This window comes from Alnus glutinosa, chromosome 8, assembly GCF_958979055.1.
Source record: "Alnus glutinosa chromosome 8, dhAlnGlut1.1, whole genome shotgun sequence".
In the NCBI taxonomy this organism is placed as follows: domain Eukaryota; kingdom Viridiplantae; phylum Streptophyta; class Magnoliopsida; order Fagales; family Betulaceae; genus Alnus; species Alnus glutinosa.
In genome coordinates this window covers 8,139,948-8,157,890 of record NC_084893.1, presented here as the reverse complement: position 1 = coordinate 8,157,890, position 17,943 = coordinate 8,139,948, and the positions used below count along the sequence as shown (strand labels likewise).

The 17,943-nt window shown below is 35.5% G+C and overlaps 1 pseudogene; it reads left to right on the top strand.

The window, feature by feature from the left end:
- The first annotated feature begins 359 nt into the window (after positions 1 to 359).
- LOC133876074 (expansin-A25-like) lies at positions 360 to 11,548 on the top strand (annotated as a pseudogene).
- Positions 11,549 to 17,943: the final 6,395 nt, after the last annotated feature.

Sequence of the window (17,943 nt, the reverse complement as noted above, 5' to 3'; positions counted from 1 at the left end):
TTTACTTGAAATAATGGGAGAACAAATCATGGTTTTGCTAATGAATGATTAGACCGAGCTGTAGCAAATAAGGAGTGGTGGGAGATTTTTGGTGTTGTGGAGGTGTTCGTTCTAGCATGTAGAAGCTCGAATCATAATCCTATTCTCATATCTTTTTCTCAAGCGAGAGCACATAGATGGAACACGAGAGATGCTTTTCGGTTTGAGGCTGGATAGGGCATGTATGCAGACTACAAGGAGGTGGTAAGAAAACTTGGCAAGAACGGCCCATACATGGAAACATGTGGAGAGTCGTGCAAAGGAAGCTCAACAAAAATCAAAAAACACTTCAGCAATGGGTTAAAAAAACAGTGCACTCAATGGCGAAAATCGTCAGGCAAAAGACAAAGAATTTAGTTGAGGTACAACAGAAGGATGGACCAACATATGTAGATGGGATAAAACACCTTCAAGATGAGCTGCATGTGCTAATGGAACAAGATGATTTGAAATGGAAGCAACGAGCAAAGGAGAATTGGCTTAAACATGGCGACCGCAATACAAAATATTTTCATGCTTGCTCCAATCAAAGAAAAAAAGGTAATCTGATTTCACAGATCCTCAATGAAAATGGTCGTTTCTGTACTTCTAATGGCGGTATTACAAGTGCTTTTATCCATTACTATCATAATTTATTTACTATAGCAGAGCTGGATAACATTGGTGACTGTATCCATGCAATTAAAAATAATGTGAGCCCATATATGAGTTCACAGCTTCTGTCCGAATGCACTGTGGAAGAGATCAGTCATGCTCTGAGTCAAATGCAGCCATTGAAAGCACCTGGGCCAGACGGGTTCACATATGGGTTTTACCAACAAAATTGGGCGACAGTTGGAGGGGAGGTATGTACGGCTATTCTTAGCTTCCTAAATTTTGGTCACCTTGATGAGACAATTAATGCCACAAATATCGCTCTTATTCCTAAGGTGAAGAAACCCACACATGTTTCGAAATTTCGCCCAATTAGCCTCTGTAATGTGATTTATAAATTGATATCCAAGGTGCTAGCCAACATATTCAGATGAGAGAGATATCCGAATATAGGGTGACAAGTGGATTCCAACACCAATATCTTTCTCAATTCAATCGCCACTACAAGTTTTATTGGCAAATGCAAAAGTAATGGAGCTCATAGACCAAGATACTAAGTGATGGACTTCACCTCTTATTAAGGAAATTTTTCAAGAAGAGGAGGCTCGAGTTATATGCCAAATTCCATTAAGTCCTATGCAGGTAAAGGACTCCCTCATTTGGGGCGGTACACTGAATGGAGAGTTTTCAGTTCGAAGTACATGTCATATGGAGAAAGATTTACAAACCCTCTGGCAAAGTGGAAGCTCTCGACAAAGTGCAGGGACTACAATTTGGAAGACCATTTGGAGTCTTAAAATCTCCAATGCTAGCAAAATGTTCATCTGGAAAGCATGCAATGATCTTCTCCCTACCAAAATGAATCTACTAAAGTGTGGTGTGGTTTCTGATGCCCTATGCCTAATATGTACAAGAGATGATGAAACGGTGAATCATATCCTTTAGAGTTGCCCTTCGGGTCAAGATGTATGGAGATGTGGACCCAAAAAGCTTCAAAAAGGTATGAATGGGGTTCATAAATTTTTTTTTTAACCTTTTTGAAACCCTTATGGAGTGTTGTGACGTGACGGATCTAGAGCTTATGGTGGTTGTGGCTAGGAAAATCTGGTTCCAAAGAAATGGGGTGGTAGATAGAGGGGAGTTTACTCCTCCTTAACAACTGATCCATGAAGCAAACATGTTGCTTGATGACTTTAGGAGTGTGACAACAACCGATTTGGCTAAGCGCTATCCATACAACCTCTCCCTTAACATGGCAGGCACCCCCCACAGGTATGTATAAAGTAAATTGGGATGCAACTGTAGATAAAAAGAATGGACGTATTGGACTTGGCATTGTTGTCCGAGATTATGAGGGAGTAGTCTTAGCTGAACTAAGTACTACAAAGAATTTTCTAGTTGAACCTGTTATGGCTGAAGCATTGGCAGCCTTTCATGCTGTAGAGTTGTGTCGAGAGATGGGTTTTTCTGATATAATTATTTTGTGTGTCATAGATAGAGTTTAAATTGAAGAAATTATAAATTGTATCTGTGGTATTATTTCTAAGGAGATTTTGTGCCCTAGGTGATTGAATTTTATTCAATACAGATTGATTTAAAAAAAAAAAAAAATTAATGGGAGGATACTATTAGTTCGGTGGCCAATAATTTTTTTTTTTGTTTTATTATTATTATTATTAATGTATTATTAATTGGATAAAAATTTCCTCAAAACTATGTTGGAGAAACCTCCTTCAACCTAATCTATAAAAACGACATGTGTCCATTTTTTTAAGGACATATTTTTCCTCAAAACTGGATCAGAAGAATTTCCTTCAATCCATTCTTTAAAATTGACATGTCTCTTAAGCAAATGAAAAACACGTCTTTTTAATAGTAGATACAAAGTTGGAATGAATTTTATTAAAACTCACATGTTATTATTGGATGAACGCATTTCTCAGCTTCTCAAGCAGCTGAAAAAAAAAAAAAAAAAAAAAAAAAAAAAAAAAAAAAAAAAAAAAAAAAAAAAAAAAAGGATAAATTAAGAGTGGAATTAAAAGAAAGACAATGTGCCTTCCATCTTTATTGTAATTCAGTTTTTTTAAAAATAAATAATAAATAATAAAAGAAAAAGAAAAAGGTAGTTTGGCAAACTATTTTCATTCTCCCTCTATTTCTCTTCACTTCTTGCAAAAATATCAAATAAAAAACATTCTAACTTTTTTGCACTTTTTATATCACATCAATAATTTTTTATTATTATTATTTAAATAAAAAAATTCACTACAAAACAAAACTTTTTCACTTTTCTATAAAACATTCTCAAATTTTATATCACATCAATCACTTTTTACTATACAATACACAAATATTCTCCAACCTAATTACTTACCAAACAAGCCCTACGGTGGTTTCCTATAATTATTTTGCAAACTTGGTCAAATGGAACAAAAAAGTGTAAGACTTTCTGTATTTAATTACATACCGCTTCTTCGGCATATTCTATCTATGAAAAGAAGATCGACACTCTATGATCGATGTATGATGTAAATAATACATCATACCAAAATGACAATAAAAAATTAAACCCTAATTAAAGACAGGTCTTGTATTCCCTTCCTCTTGTCATTCTGCCCAAAACCCATTCCTTTGGCTGCATGGAAAAAATAGGGTGATTTAATATAAACTAAACTTTGGAGTAATTAATTAAAATATTCTAAAATGTTCCAATAATTGGCCACGTACGTACAGTCGGTCCATATATATATATATATACATCCATATAAATTAAATGTTGTCTCAAAAAATACATTTATCCTTAATTTTACCTTGATATTTTGTTTAGTGATACATCCATTAACATGTAATCGGTACTCTTCCATTGTCCAGTGAGTCTTCTTTGCTCCCGGAAGGTTTCCAGAAAAGAAAGTTAGATATCTCTTGGTGGCAATCATACTTTCATCCCCGTTATAAATCCGAATTTCTGGGGTTGATTTCCAAAACCCCATTCCATTTCCAACACATCTATTTGAATTCCTGCCACCGGGGAAATTTTCATCTTCGAGAATAAAGAAATACCATTCCCTCTCCCCTTGTGCGAATGTCACTGCAATCCAGTCATAAACACATTAATTTGTGGTTAATTAATTAGCTATATATTATATATATACACACATACATATATTGAGCTTTTCTTTTTCTTTTTTTCTAAGAAAATTATGGAAAACAAGTGTTACAAGGAAACAAAAATAATTTTGACTCTATGTGAGACGGAACTAAGGGAGACGGCGGCCCGGCCACCTCTAAAAAATTTATTAAAAAAGAATTTTTAATCTTGGATTTTTTTTTGAAAAATATAATTTAAGTCCTTTTTTTCTTCTTCTTATTTTGGCCTCTAGAATTATTTTTTAATTCAATCCGGCCCTCTTAAAATTGAATTTTTAGTTCCATCCCTGCATGTACGTACGTAATATGGGCGATGGATGAAGGAAAATTTTCGCTCTTTTTCGGTTAATATTTAAATGTTTCTAAACAATTTTGAGTTATAATTTTTTTAACTCTATTTTTTAATCTTGTTCATTGTGAACTAAAATTCCAACTCTGCCACTTGATGCAAAGGAATGAGCACAGCAACGGAATGAACGAGCGGTGGAGATCAGGGAGGGGGGGTGGGGCTGGCGGGGGCCATGGCCCCCCCAAATTTACTAAAAAATAAAAATTAAAGGTGGAAAAAAAAATAATCTAAAAAATAAAAATATATAAGGTAAAAATAAAAATTTAGCTTACTTGACCTTTACTAAAATTTTTTTTTCAGCCATCAACCCCTGTCTATAAGAATTTCTGACTCCGTCCATGCTGGAGATGTCAAAGTGATGGCGCGCCTGAGGAGGCAGTTGATGGTGGACGACAGATCTGCGTCAGAAAAATCCAAATATGTTCTCAATGGCTAGTGCATGGGAGTCCCACCAGGTGGAAACGGGACGGTGGCTAAGAGTGGAGACTGGAGGTTGAGGAGGCAAGCTGAGCTTTTGGTGGTGTAGGAGATGGTGCTGTACGTAGATCTAGCAGGGAAACCAATGACAATACTAGGAGACAAGAGAAATAAAAACAGAGAAATAGAAGACATAAAATGGAAAGGGGGTCGAAAGACCAGATATGTTCTCCATGGCTAGTGCGTAGGAGTCCCACCAGGTGGAAATGGGACGGTGGCTAAGAGCGGAGACCGGAGGTTGAGGAGGCAAGTTGAGCTTGTGGTGGTGTAGGAGATGGCGATGCAGATCTAGAAGGAAAAACAATGAAAAGACTAGGAGACAAGACAAATAGAAAGTGAGAGAGAGAGAGAGAGAGAGAGAGAGAGAGAGAGAGAGAGAGAGAGAGAGAGAGAGAGACGAAATGGAAAGGGAGGTCGAAAAACCAGATATGTTGTCCATGGCTAGTGCGTGGGAGTCTCACCAGGTGGAACAGGACAGTGGCTAAGAGCGGAGACTGGAGGTTGAGGAGGCAAATTGAGCTTGTGGTGGTGTAGGAGATGGAGCTGCAGATCTAGTAGGAAAACCAATGAAAAGACTAGGAGACAAGACAAATAGAGAGAGAGAGAGAGAGAGAGAGAGAGAGAGAGTAGAGACGAAATGGAAAGGAGGGTCGAAAAACCAGATATGTTCTCCATGGCTAGTGCGTGGGAGTCCCACCAGGTGAAAACGGGATGGTGGCTAAGAGCGGAAATCGACTAGAGGTTGAGGAGGTAAGTTGAGCTTGTGGTGGTATAGGAGATGGTGCTGCAGATCTAGGAAGGAAGACAAATAAAAGCAGAGAGAGAGAGAGAGGAGACTCGAAATGGAAAGGGGGTGGGGGGGTCGAAAAACCATATTTGTTCTCCATGGCTAGTGCATCATGGGAGTCCCACCTGAGCCTGGAGGTTGAGAAGGCAAGCTGAGCTTGTGGTGGTGTAGGAGATGGCACTGCAGATCTAGTAGGAAAACCAGTGAAAAGAATAGGAGACAAAAGAGAGAGAGAGAGAGAGAGGACACGAAATGGAAAAGGGGTCGAAAAACCAGATATGTTCTCCATGGCTAATGCGTGGGAGTCCCACCAGGTGGAAACAGGACGGTGGCAAGCTGAGCTTGTGGTGGTGTAGGAGATGTCGTTGCAGATCCAGTAGGAAAACTAGTGAAAAGACTAGGAGATAAAAGACAAAGAAAATAGAAAGAGAGAGAGAGAGAGAGAGAGAGAGAGAGAGAGAGAGAGAGAGAGAGAGAGAGAGAGAGAGAGACGAAATGGAAAGGGGGTCGAAAAACCAGATATGTTCTCCATGGCTAATGCGTGCGAGTCCCACCAGGTGGAAACAGGACAGTGGCGAGCTGAGCTTAATTGTGGTGGTGTAGGAGATGGCGCTGCAGATCAGGCCCGGCTGAATGGCTAAAATGTGTTTGTTTCAAATAATATTCTAATTTTTGTTTTTAAATAAATTATATTTTATTCAACTTTTTCAAAAGTTATTAAATTTTTTCAAATTTTATTTTACAAAGTCAAACTTCATAATTCGTGCATTGAATTCAAATAATATTCGTATTTAACACCCAAACGGCGAGTTAGGCACTCGCCTAGGCCCTGAATTTAATAAGGCCTTCAAAAAAAATTGGGCCCAAACTTTTTTTTATTTTTTTAATTTAAGGCCCAAAAAAGCCTAATCATAATCTGAAATGGTTTTTTCCAATGGAATAAGACCTCAAAGGCAAGTTTGTTTAAAAAAAGAAAAAAAGGCTTAATCATAAGCTGAAATGGTTTTTTCTCAATGGAATAAGGTCCCAAAGATAAATTTGTTTGAAAAAAGAAAAAGAAAAAAAGTTTAATCATAAACTGAAACGGTTTTTTCTCAATGAAATAAGGTCCCCAAAGATAGATTTGTTTGAAGAAAAAAAAAAGACACAATCATAATCTGGAATGATTTAAAAAAAATAAAAGAAACATAATCTCTTATTTGAAGACTTTTTAATTTCAATAGAAAAATAAATAGTTAGAGGCCTAAAAACACAATAATTAATACCAACAAAAAAATAGCGTATTTTTTCTCCTATTAGGAGACTCAACTAAAAGGATGTGGAGAGTGGGGCCCACGAAAAAAGACTTGTTGAAATACATGTCATAACTGTACAAAAACAACCATTACTGAGAGTGGGGCCCACAAAAAAATGCATCGTTTAAAATTCTTGCCTTCGGCCCCAAAATATATCGAGCCGGCCCTACTGCAGATCTAGTAAAAAAACCAGTGAAAAGACTAGGAGACAGAAGACAAAGAAAAATAGAGAGAGAGAAAGAGAGAGAGAGAGAGAGGGCCGGGTCGAAAAACCAGATATGTTCTCCAGGGCCAGGAACGGAGCGAGAAGCTTTTATAGACTAAAAAAAATTGTTGGTAGGAGCATTAGGTTACATTTTTTTTTACCTAAATTTTTTTAAAAAAAAATTGAGGACATTAGCCATGGACCATGGCTCATGAGAGTCCCACCAGGTGGAAACGAGAGAGAGGACATGAAATGAAAAGGGGGTCGAAAAACCATATATATTCTTCATGGTTAGGGACGGAGTTAGAAATTCTTATGGACAATAAAAAAAATGTTGATAGGAGCATTAGGTTACATCTTTTTTTTTTACCTAAATTATTATTATTATTCTTTTCTTTTTTGAAATTGAGTACCATGGCTAATGCGTGAGAGTCCCCACCAGGTGGAAATGGGATGGTGGCAAGCTGAGCTTGTGGTGGTGTAGTAGATGGCATTGCAAATCGAGATAGTAGGCCAGGAAACCAATAAAAAGACTAGGAGACAAAAGACCAAAAAAAAAAAAGAAGAAAGAAAATGGCCGGAGAAAATGATATTGCTCGATCAGCATCAAGAACATATACAACAAGCTAATAATATAAAGAAATAATAATAAAAAAAAAAAACAAATAATAATACCTAAACTCTTGGGAGGCTTGCTATAAAGGTCAGTTGCATCAATGTCTTGAAAATCTTGTCCTTGAAAAGCCCTGGAAGACGCTTTGTTCATTAGATAGTGATGTACCAATTCTTCATCTGTCGGCTTAAACCTATAACCTGGTGGTAATGGTGATGGTGATGGTGATGGTAATGGTAATTCAATCTGTGGTAATGGCAATGGTAATGGTAATTCAATCTGTTTCGCAGCTTCCATAAAACTCACCAACTCAACTACTACTACTACTACGTACTCATTCAAACAACAACGTACATGTCTCGTGCCTTTAAATAAAGAAAAAAAAAAACATTCGAAACGTACGTACGTGTCGCATGCATTTAGGAAATGGAGGTGTAATCCTAATTGGACTTCAATAAAAAATAAAACACTAACGACCTTTCCTGATCCTTCCGTATTATCCTCGATCGTACGATCGAGGTTTTCTGTCTCTTGGAGTATAAGTCAAACTCTTTGTGATTAACTTTGAACATTATCTAGTCATCAGCTAGATAATTATGTCGTGTTGGAGTATATATAAGAGAATCTCTTTGGAGCAATAATTGTACTACATCAACATGTACGTTGGTCAAGTAATTTGACCAAGCATGTTAATTATTATGTCATTAATTAGGAATTATAGAATATGATTAATTCTTGGTGCTAGAATGCTATATATATGCCACCTATTAAGTAATTAAGTTGGTCTACTTTAACTCAAAACAACACCCCTAGCAATACTTACAAGTTACATAGAAAGTAATCAAGCTATATATATATATTGTATCACCATCATTTTTCAATGATCTTCTCCACATAGAAAGTGCTCGTCCTCATCAATCCCCAAATGGTTATTAAGATGATTGATATGGTAAATCTCGCCCCCTATATATAGAGAAATTCATGCCTTATGGGTATCAAGGCTACAGCTCTAGGTAAGGAACACATTTTCTTTCTCCTAAACTCTTTGTTTGGTTTGCTCTTTAAAAAATGGGTTTTATCGACTAGAGGCTCCATCACTCGTTCAGCCTTTGAAAACACGGTTAATTAAACGTAATTAAAGGTATAGTAAAATTGCAGTTTAACCTTTGAAATCGTGTATTTTTAAAAATCGACCACTTGCTTATATTTGAAAATACATATTTTTCTATGTTTTCAAATCGCAACTTTTTTAAAAACGCATTCTCAAATCATATATTTTCTACATTTGGTTTAAATCTCATTTTTAGTTTGCGAACTCGATCAATCACAATACTGAATGCACTCTTAATAAATTGGATTAAATTAATACTAGTTAATTATTGTGGATCCTCTACCTTTCCCCACCAAAAACCCATCTCTAGACCATTGCTAGCTGTGAAGACTCGGAGTTTTAGACAACTGAGGATGTTACATCGATCGGCCAAAAGAAGGGGAGAGCAGCACTGGTTTCTAGGGTTGTGAACAAATTGAGTTATTCATGAATAACTTGGGTTTGGTTTGACAAAGAGCTGTTTGGTTATGTTCATTTATTTAGATCGATAAAGATCGCTTGGTTATTGTTCTTTTATTTGCTCATGATCTTGGATTGTTTTGTTATATCAAAGCTTAATTAGTTAGTTGGGAAAAATACACTTTTATTCCTTTAATGTTTCACATCTTTTTCAATCTTGCCTTCAAAGTGAATAAATTTTCAATGTGGCCCAACTAAGTTCTAAAATTTTTTAATGTTGCTTATCCATTACTTAAGTATGTCTATTTTTACAAAAATAGATTCACGTGTGATGCACATGGGTTTCCAAGAAAAAATCTCCCCAAAGTCTCGCTAGAAAAGTTTTTTTTTTAAAAAAAAAAAAAGAAAAAGAAAAAAGTTGGGGGGTGGCCGAAGCCACCCCATGGACCACCCTCACCATTTGGCTTAGGGGGTGGCTCGGCCACCCACATTCGGCTGACTTGGGGGCAGCCGAAGCCACCCAAAACCCTTTTCCACCCCTATTTGGCCAAGGGGTGGCTTGGCTACCCCCCATTCGGCCGACTTGGAGGTGGGGAACCATCCCCATGGGCAATGGAGGTGGCGAACTCTTGTACAACTGTCATATAATTAGATGGCGTGACAATAAAATTCAGTCATTATAGGTTAGCACACCAAAAAAATTTAAAAGAAAATCAAGTGCTGATTTAAGCTGATTTTTACTGCTACGCTATCTAATTGTATGACATTGTACAAGAGTTCATTTTGAGTTTGTAGATGAAGAGATCAAAGCATCCACGGACGATAGAAGGTGAAGATGTTATGAAAGAGAACTAAGAGCGTGGAGAAAGAAATCGACTATATAAGCTCTGATATCATAATGGAAAACATAGTACCTTGATGAACAAACATTGTATGCAGAAGAAAAAGGAGAGAGATATGAGAGAATGAACTAATTCTCATTAAATGAAAGATAACACAATATTTCTGTACTTATGCAAGAAGAACTATTTAACAGATTACATAACTAACTATCCATCTAATCAACAACTAATCACCACATTAAACACGTGATATAAAGCTTTGCGAGGTTATGTACGTAACTAACTAGATGAATGATCGATCAACACATTGATCACGTGTGATATAAAGCTTAATCTGTAAAACTTAATGTCGAAACATCAATTAATTGGCATCTCCCTTTTAAGGAAATGTAGAAACACTTCTAATTAATTTTCCTATATTAATTAAAAAATGGACCATTTATCATTTCATAACCTCATATCTTGTCCCACTATTTCTTTCTTAAAGCTTGTATATATTTTAGAAGGTGATTAACCCTAGTTTCTTTCTCTAAAGTAAGTTGAAATTAAGTCATTGAGCCAAAAATGACTAGCTATGAAACTCTGGTTGCTTGGGCCATGATTATGGCTCTAGCCTTTGCTGCTAGTGTTGCTCATGGGTAGGAGTACGGTCATGCAACATTTTATGGTGATATGAGTGGTGCTAAAACCATGAGTAAGTACTACTTTTGTCTTTCAACCCAACCAACTAGAAGTCTTTCGTCTCCCAGTGTATCATTAGATTGAGGTCCACAACAATTACTTATTCGAATTGCTATTATTAATTTAGATTAATAATATGATAGACCCCATATGAGACCAACTTGTTCAAGTAGGTGGCCATGCAACTCAAAATTTATTTGAACAAGTAAGTCTCATATAAGGAGGTCACTTAGACTCTCATATTACCTGCCCAAATTATTCGAACACGTAATTTTCGTGGATCATTATCCATATATCACCACCATCACAAAGTGAATGTTATGAAGTTAAATTCTGTTTCTTCACACACGTGCACAAATAGATACAAAAACATTGTCTTTGCAGCAGATAGAGGATCAAGAAAATTGACATGTTTTTGTGTTGTAGTGGGAGATTGTGGTTATGGAAACTTATTGGAACAAGGATATAGTCTTGAGACAGCAGCATTAAGCACGGCTCATTTCAACAATGGGGGTACCTGCGGCACTTGTTATGAATTGATCGAGGTGCACAGACTCAACATGGTGTAGAAAAGAGGTAGGTTTGATTCAAATAACTGCAACCAACTTTTGTTCTCCTAATTACACCAAAACCGAAAGAGATTGGTGCAACCCCCCCGCAAAAACACTTCGACCTATCAATGCCGATGTTCCTAAAGATTGCAGAATATAATGGCGGGATTGTTCTAGTTTGGTATCGAAGAGTGATGTGTTTTAGGCCAAGTGGGATTAAGTTTGAGTTAAAGGGAAATCCATATTGGTTGCTTGTGCTAGTCTACAATGTCGGTGGTGTTAGCCAAGTTGCTAGTGTGAAAATCAAGGGCTTCCGTACTAATTGGATACAAATGATGCATAATTGGGACCAAAATTGGCAAACATTTGAACGGTTGGGAGGGCAAAGGTTGTCTTTCCAAGTGACTACTACTGACGGTAGGATGGTGCAGCCTGACAACATTGCACCTCCAAATTAGCAATTCAATCAGGATAACTTGACAGTAAAAGTTAGCCATCGAAAAAAAAAATTTAATGCTAATCTAATGGTTGATTTTTACTATCATGTCATCTAATTATATGACAATTATACATGAGTTGTTTTGAGGTATGACCCTTTTTCATTTTGGATCAACTTGAATTCCTATCGTTATACAATGAAACTCTGCATGAATTGACGTGAAATTTTGGCTTTATTCATCAAATTTCAATCTATCTCCAATGGAGTACAAACAGAGGTCTACAAGGATTTGATATATTTGACAGACTTATATGAAGCTATTGGATAATTTTATTTTTTATTTTTTTTTAATTTTTTGACATAAACTAATCGATAATTTAAGGAACTAAAAAATGATATGACAACAACTAGAAAGATAACAGTAAAAATAGTGAAGTACTCCAATACTCTAGCAATGGTAAAAGACTCGGATGCCACGCAAGCATCGATCTAGCTAGCTACGTCTAATCTCTTATCATCACATGGTTTCAAAAATAATTAAATACTGCAATTATTTGCAATAATTTTGTAATTAGCTCACGATAAATAATATAAATAATAATCATTATATATATATATATGCCTCATATTAATTATGATATGTTAAGTTGTTAACTTTAACCTTCTCTTTCAAATACAATGACGTATTTGCCTCATATTATGATATGTCATTTTAATGTAGTCAAAATAACTTTATATATTTATAAAAATAAATAAAATAAAATAAAAATTTGTAATAAACGATTAGATTTATTAAAAATTTAATATCTAAAAATAATGTAGAGGTAAGATTTTAAAATGTTTTAAATTTTGAACTTTTTCAGATTTTTTTTAATAAAAATAAAAAACTGCTTTTTTTTTTTTTAAAACATAAAAACAACAAAACAAAAAACCAAAAGGGAAGTGATCCTTATACTCACACTACACAACAATGACACAACACCAAGGCATAATGGAGTGGGTTCCATGTGTGCGCTCCACTCCATTATGCCTTGATATTGTGTCATTGTTGTGTAGTGTAAGTGTTTTAATCATTTCTCAAACCAAAAAGGTTTAGAATAACATCGAGGTTAAAGTTAAGAAAAACTCATTTTGATAGACGTAACTTTAAACATTATGTCGTGATTAGGTTATGTCGTCTTGGAGTATATGAGAACCTCTTTGGAACAATAAATTTTTAAGACAAATTGTATTATGTGTACGCCATGCTTGGTATGTTGTCTTGGAGTATAAGACATTCTTTGGAACCATAATTGTACTACATGTACGTTTGTGAAGTAATTTGACCGTGCATGTTAATTATGTACGTCATTAATTAGGACTTTTTTTTTTTTTTTAGGTAAATAACCTTTCAAATGGAACAGGACTTATATATAGAATATGATTAATTCTTGGTGCTAGAACGTATTAATTTAGTTGGTCTACTCACTCAAAACAACACCCCTAGCAATACTTACAAGTTATATAGAAAGTAACCAAGATTCAAGCTATATATTGGATCACCATCATTTTTCAATGATCTTCTCCACATAGAAAGTGCTCGTCCTCATTGATCCCCAAATGGTTATTAATATGATTGATATGGTAAATCTCGCTCTATATATAAAGAAATTCATGCCTCATGGGTATCAAGGCTACAGCTCTAGGTAAGGAACACATTTTCTTTCTCCTAAACTCTTTGTTTGGTTTGCTCTTTAAAAAACGGATTTTATTGACCAGAGGCTCCATCACTCGTTTAGCCTTTGAAATCGTGTATTTTTAAAAATTAACCACTTGCTTATGATTTGAAAATACAGATTTTTTTTACGTTTTCAAATCGCAATTTTTTTAAAAACGCATTCTCAAATCATACATTTTCTACAATTTGATTTAAAATCTCGTTTTTAGTTTGCGAACTCGACCACAATATCAAATGCACTCTTAATAAATTGGATTAAATTAATACTAGTTAATTATTGTGGATCCTCTACCTTTCCCCACCAAAAACCCATCTCTAGACCATTGCTAGCCGTGAAGACCCGAAGTTCTAGACAACTGAGGATGTTACAACGATCGGCCAAAAGAAGGGGAGAGCAGCACTGGTTTCTAGGGTTGTACGTGAACAAATTGAGTTATTCATGAAAGAAAACATAAAACTAAAATAAAATAAAGCGGAATAATAAGAAATAGAGAGAATGATTTTACGTGGTTCGATCAATGTCCACAGGATTAAGCCCTAAGACTACATTATGCTCTTATTGCTTGATAGATTTACAATAAAATGGTATGTAGAGAGAATACAATCAAATCAGAATTGAATGTATTCAAATCTAATTTGATTATAATCAATTACAATTAATGAAGATTAAATCAAATCCTTTAATATATGGAGATTACCGTAATATACGGTATCAATATATTCTCTAACATCCCCCTGCAAACTCAAGATGGAAGATTTTGAAATCTTGAGTTTGATTTTTTTTTTTTTTTTTTTTTTTTTTTTTTAATATTGGGTCGGATATAACCCAGTTTGGAGAATAACTTTCGTCTTCCTTCTTCTTCTTCTTCATCTTCTTCTTCAAGCCAACTATGGGCTAAATGTTTCTTCTTCTTCTTCTTCTTCTTCATCTTCTTATTCTTCAAGCCAATTGTGGGCTAAATGAACCTAGGTAGCGAGGTTTCGGGTAGTACCTCAAAGGCTAAACACATAATGGGTCATCAATGGGCCAAAGAAAAATGAGTCAACTATGGGCTGAAATGGGCATGGGTTTTTAAAGAATACCTTAAATGCCAAAAGAAATGTGAAGCCATCTATGGGCCAAAATAAGAGCCAACTATGGGCTAAAATGGGCCTAGGTTTGAAACAATACCACAAAGGCCGAATACAAGTAATGGGCCAACAAAGGGCCAAAAAATAATATGGGCAACTTTGGCCTCTTTTAATGATTTTTTTTTTTCTTTCCTTTAAACCAAGAGGATTGATCGTTGCATTTCTGCTGCACAAGTTGTGCAGCAGGAGTATTTATATCATTTTCCATCTTACAATGCTCACATGACATTATAAATCCACATTTAGATGAGTCATTGTTAAAAGAAAACAATATATATATATATATATATTGAATTTTTATTTTATTTGAAAAAGGGTTTTGGTGTGATATAAAGAGAAGAAATGATTTTTAGTGAGGTCCACATTTAAAATAGTAATGCTATTTAGTAGACTGATATAAGACCGCCATACAACTTAATGATATGAAAGTAAAAAATCAGCACTTGTAAAAATAAAAAATTAAATGCTGATTTCACTGTCATGTCATCTCATTTGTATGGTAATCGTATAACATGGGTGTAAACTACACTATATGAACGAATAATTCCTTTTATTCTGTTTTCGCATTCACACTTTGTGGGGGGAAGTTTTAGTAATTGCACGCCCTGGACAGGCTAGCAGAATACGCCCATAATTGCAGAAAAACTGGCACGCGAATTTTTTTTTTTTGTACTAACCATTTGTGACACTCGCTTTGCATTTTGGGCTATTTTTTTGGTTTTGTTTTTTTTTTCTTAAAAAAAAACTATGGACTTAATTTATATGGGGCCTATTGTTTTCTTAAACTTTTTATGAGCTTTTTTCGATGGGCTTAATCGAATTTTTGAATTAAATGCAATTGTACATTATAATATGATAACACAAAAAGAACTGTAAACATTGGGCAGTAAAAATATTTATAAACTAAACTCTTAATCTGAATAAATATATCAATATAAACTTTCGACAATATAAGTAAATTAAAAAAAAAAAAAAACAAAAAAAAAAAAACCTAAAACAATACAATTGAATTAAATTATATTATATGAAAAAAAATATAATTGAATGGATTTTAATTGCTTGAAAATAATGTCGATAACTGAAAAGTGGACACACGATGTCAATTTAGTGTTTTAGTAACATTTCAAACTATCGAACGGCGTCGTTTTGGGATTAAATTTTGAAACAACGTTTTTAATAAGTCATAAGATAAAACTATTTTATAAATATAGGTAAGTGGAGGTGGATACCCATATTCTGATATCCATCTGCTTATGTGCAAATAGAAGATATGATATCTGCCCGCATGAGGTTAGAGGCTTAAAATTCACTCATATCCTATGCGGACGAGCAAATAAAATATAGTGGATAGCGAATGCAGGACGATTTTTAATTACACACCTAGACACCTCAACAGTCTACTAAATAATATTATCTCATTTAAAAAATGTTTTAAATTTTGAACTTTTTCTGATTTTTTTTTTTTAAAAAAAAAAACAAAAAAGGTTTAGGATAACACCGAGGTTAACTGGCGATTTTACGATTTTTCAGTCTTTGATTGTTTAGGTTTTGTTTTCTCAATAAAAGTTTTCTCTCTTTGGGCGTCGTCGGCTCCCTAGAGAAGAAATGGTTTGTTTTTCTCGACCTTTTCTGGTTTGAGAAGGTTGTTGTTAGGGGCGGTCCTACATTGGGGCTAGGGGGGGCCCTGGCCCCCAAGCCCCAAAATTTTCCCCTAAAAAAAAATTATTTTCAAAAAAAAAAAAATTAAAATTAAAATTTTACCCCCTAATTTTTTAATTTTTTTGCTTTTGCCCCCTCATTTTTTTTTTTTTTTAATTTGGCCCCTCCATTTTTACAAGCCTGGGTCCGCCACTGGTTGTTGTAGTGTTGGTTTGTTGGGGTTAACGGCGATCATTGGGGACTTGTTTCGTGGCCACTGGTGCTGATTCTGGGTCTGAGTTCTGGAGTTTTTCCACATCGGCCGCACTGACCGAAGATGCCCTGTTGGTCTAATTGGATTCGCCGGCAACGGATTGGTGGTTTGAGGGAGGGTTTTCCTTATCTGATTTACCGTGTTCTTGTTTAAAGGGTTTTTGTGTACAAGGCGTTTTTTCTTCGGGCGTGCTTTGGTGGCTTTGTTAACGGGAAGGGCTTTACATCTTGGATTTCCGGTTTGATTGGTGGACACCGGTGCCAAATCTGGCGTTTATTCCACTACGGCAGATTTGTCTGTTGATGCCCCTGTTTGTTTTTTCGATGGTCTTGCAAGTTTGGACCGGTTGGCTCTGGTGACTGTTTTCTTCTTTGGGAAACCGTTCCCCTGCAAGAGGGGCATTTCTTTGTGTACTGGGGTTTCTTTCGGGCGTGCTCGTGGGGGCGTGTTTGCCGAGCTTTGGTTCCGGTTTCTTCTGGTCAGTTTGTTGGAGTGGCCAGTTTTGTTTCGGATTTGTCGTTTGTTCCCTGTTGTGTTTGTTGTATTATAAGGCAGTTGCTCTATATTTTTAGATCAAACCTGGTCTGTAAAAGCTAGTGTATAGCACAAAATGTGTGACCTCTCCTCGATTTTGTAGAGGCATCTTCTGTTATCTAGGTTATTTTGTAGCAGCTGTGATCTGTTATGGTGGTCTAAGTCTGACATTGCCTGGGTAGAAGATACTCTAACCTTGTGCCTCTGACTTAGTTTATTAGGGATTCTTTGTAACCCTAGACATTAGATCGATTTTGTCTCATTTTCAATCTATTGAAATGGATCTTTAACTTCAAAAAAAAAAAAAAAAAAAAAAAAAAAAAAAAAAAAGAAGAAAAGAAAAGAAAAGAAAAAGAAAAAGAAAACATCGAGGTTAAAGTTTGAGCCGTAATTTTATTTTATTTTAAAGAAAAAGTACACATATCCCCCTTAAACTATCACGTAATTGTCAATGTTCTCCCTCAAACTTCGAAAAATGTCAATATCCCCTCTACGACCAACAAAAATATAAAAATGACCACAATTTTTTTTCATTAAGATAAAAATGTCCTTACAAATTCGGGGAAAAAAAAAATTAAGAAAAAAAAAAAGTTGAGAAAAAAAAAAGGATAAACACCTTTTTAGTCCCTGAGTTTTGGCAACTTTATTTTTTAGTCCCTGAGTTTCAATTCGCATCACAGACGATACCTAAATTTTTGGAAATGACCAAATAAGTACCTCGGTTAACTTCTCCGTCCAAAAACTAACGGCTCGCCACGTCACTGACACTTAGCACCACTAGAATGTCGACATCTGTCCAGTGAAACACGTCAGCATTCACTTAATTTCCAAATCACCCAAACACCTCCACATCACACACCCACGTCATTTCTTCATTTTGGGGGGAAAACTATTTTTTGCAATTTAAGAAACTCAAAACTGAAACTCAAATATTTCAAACAAAAAAACTTAAATCATTTCATCGTTAATCTGAGAAAGAAATCAAAATCCCTAAAATTAACTTGTGAAGTGAAGAAGTGAAGAACCCTAATCCCTAAAATCCCCCTCGGCCGACTCTCTCTCGACCGGCCGACTCTCTCTCGACCGGCCGACTCCCTCCCGGACTCCCGGACTGTCGCTC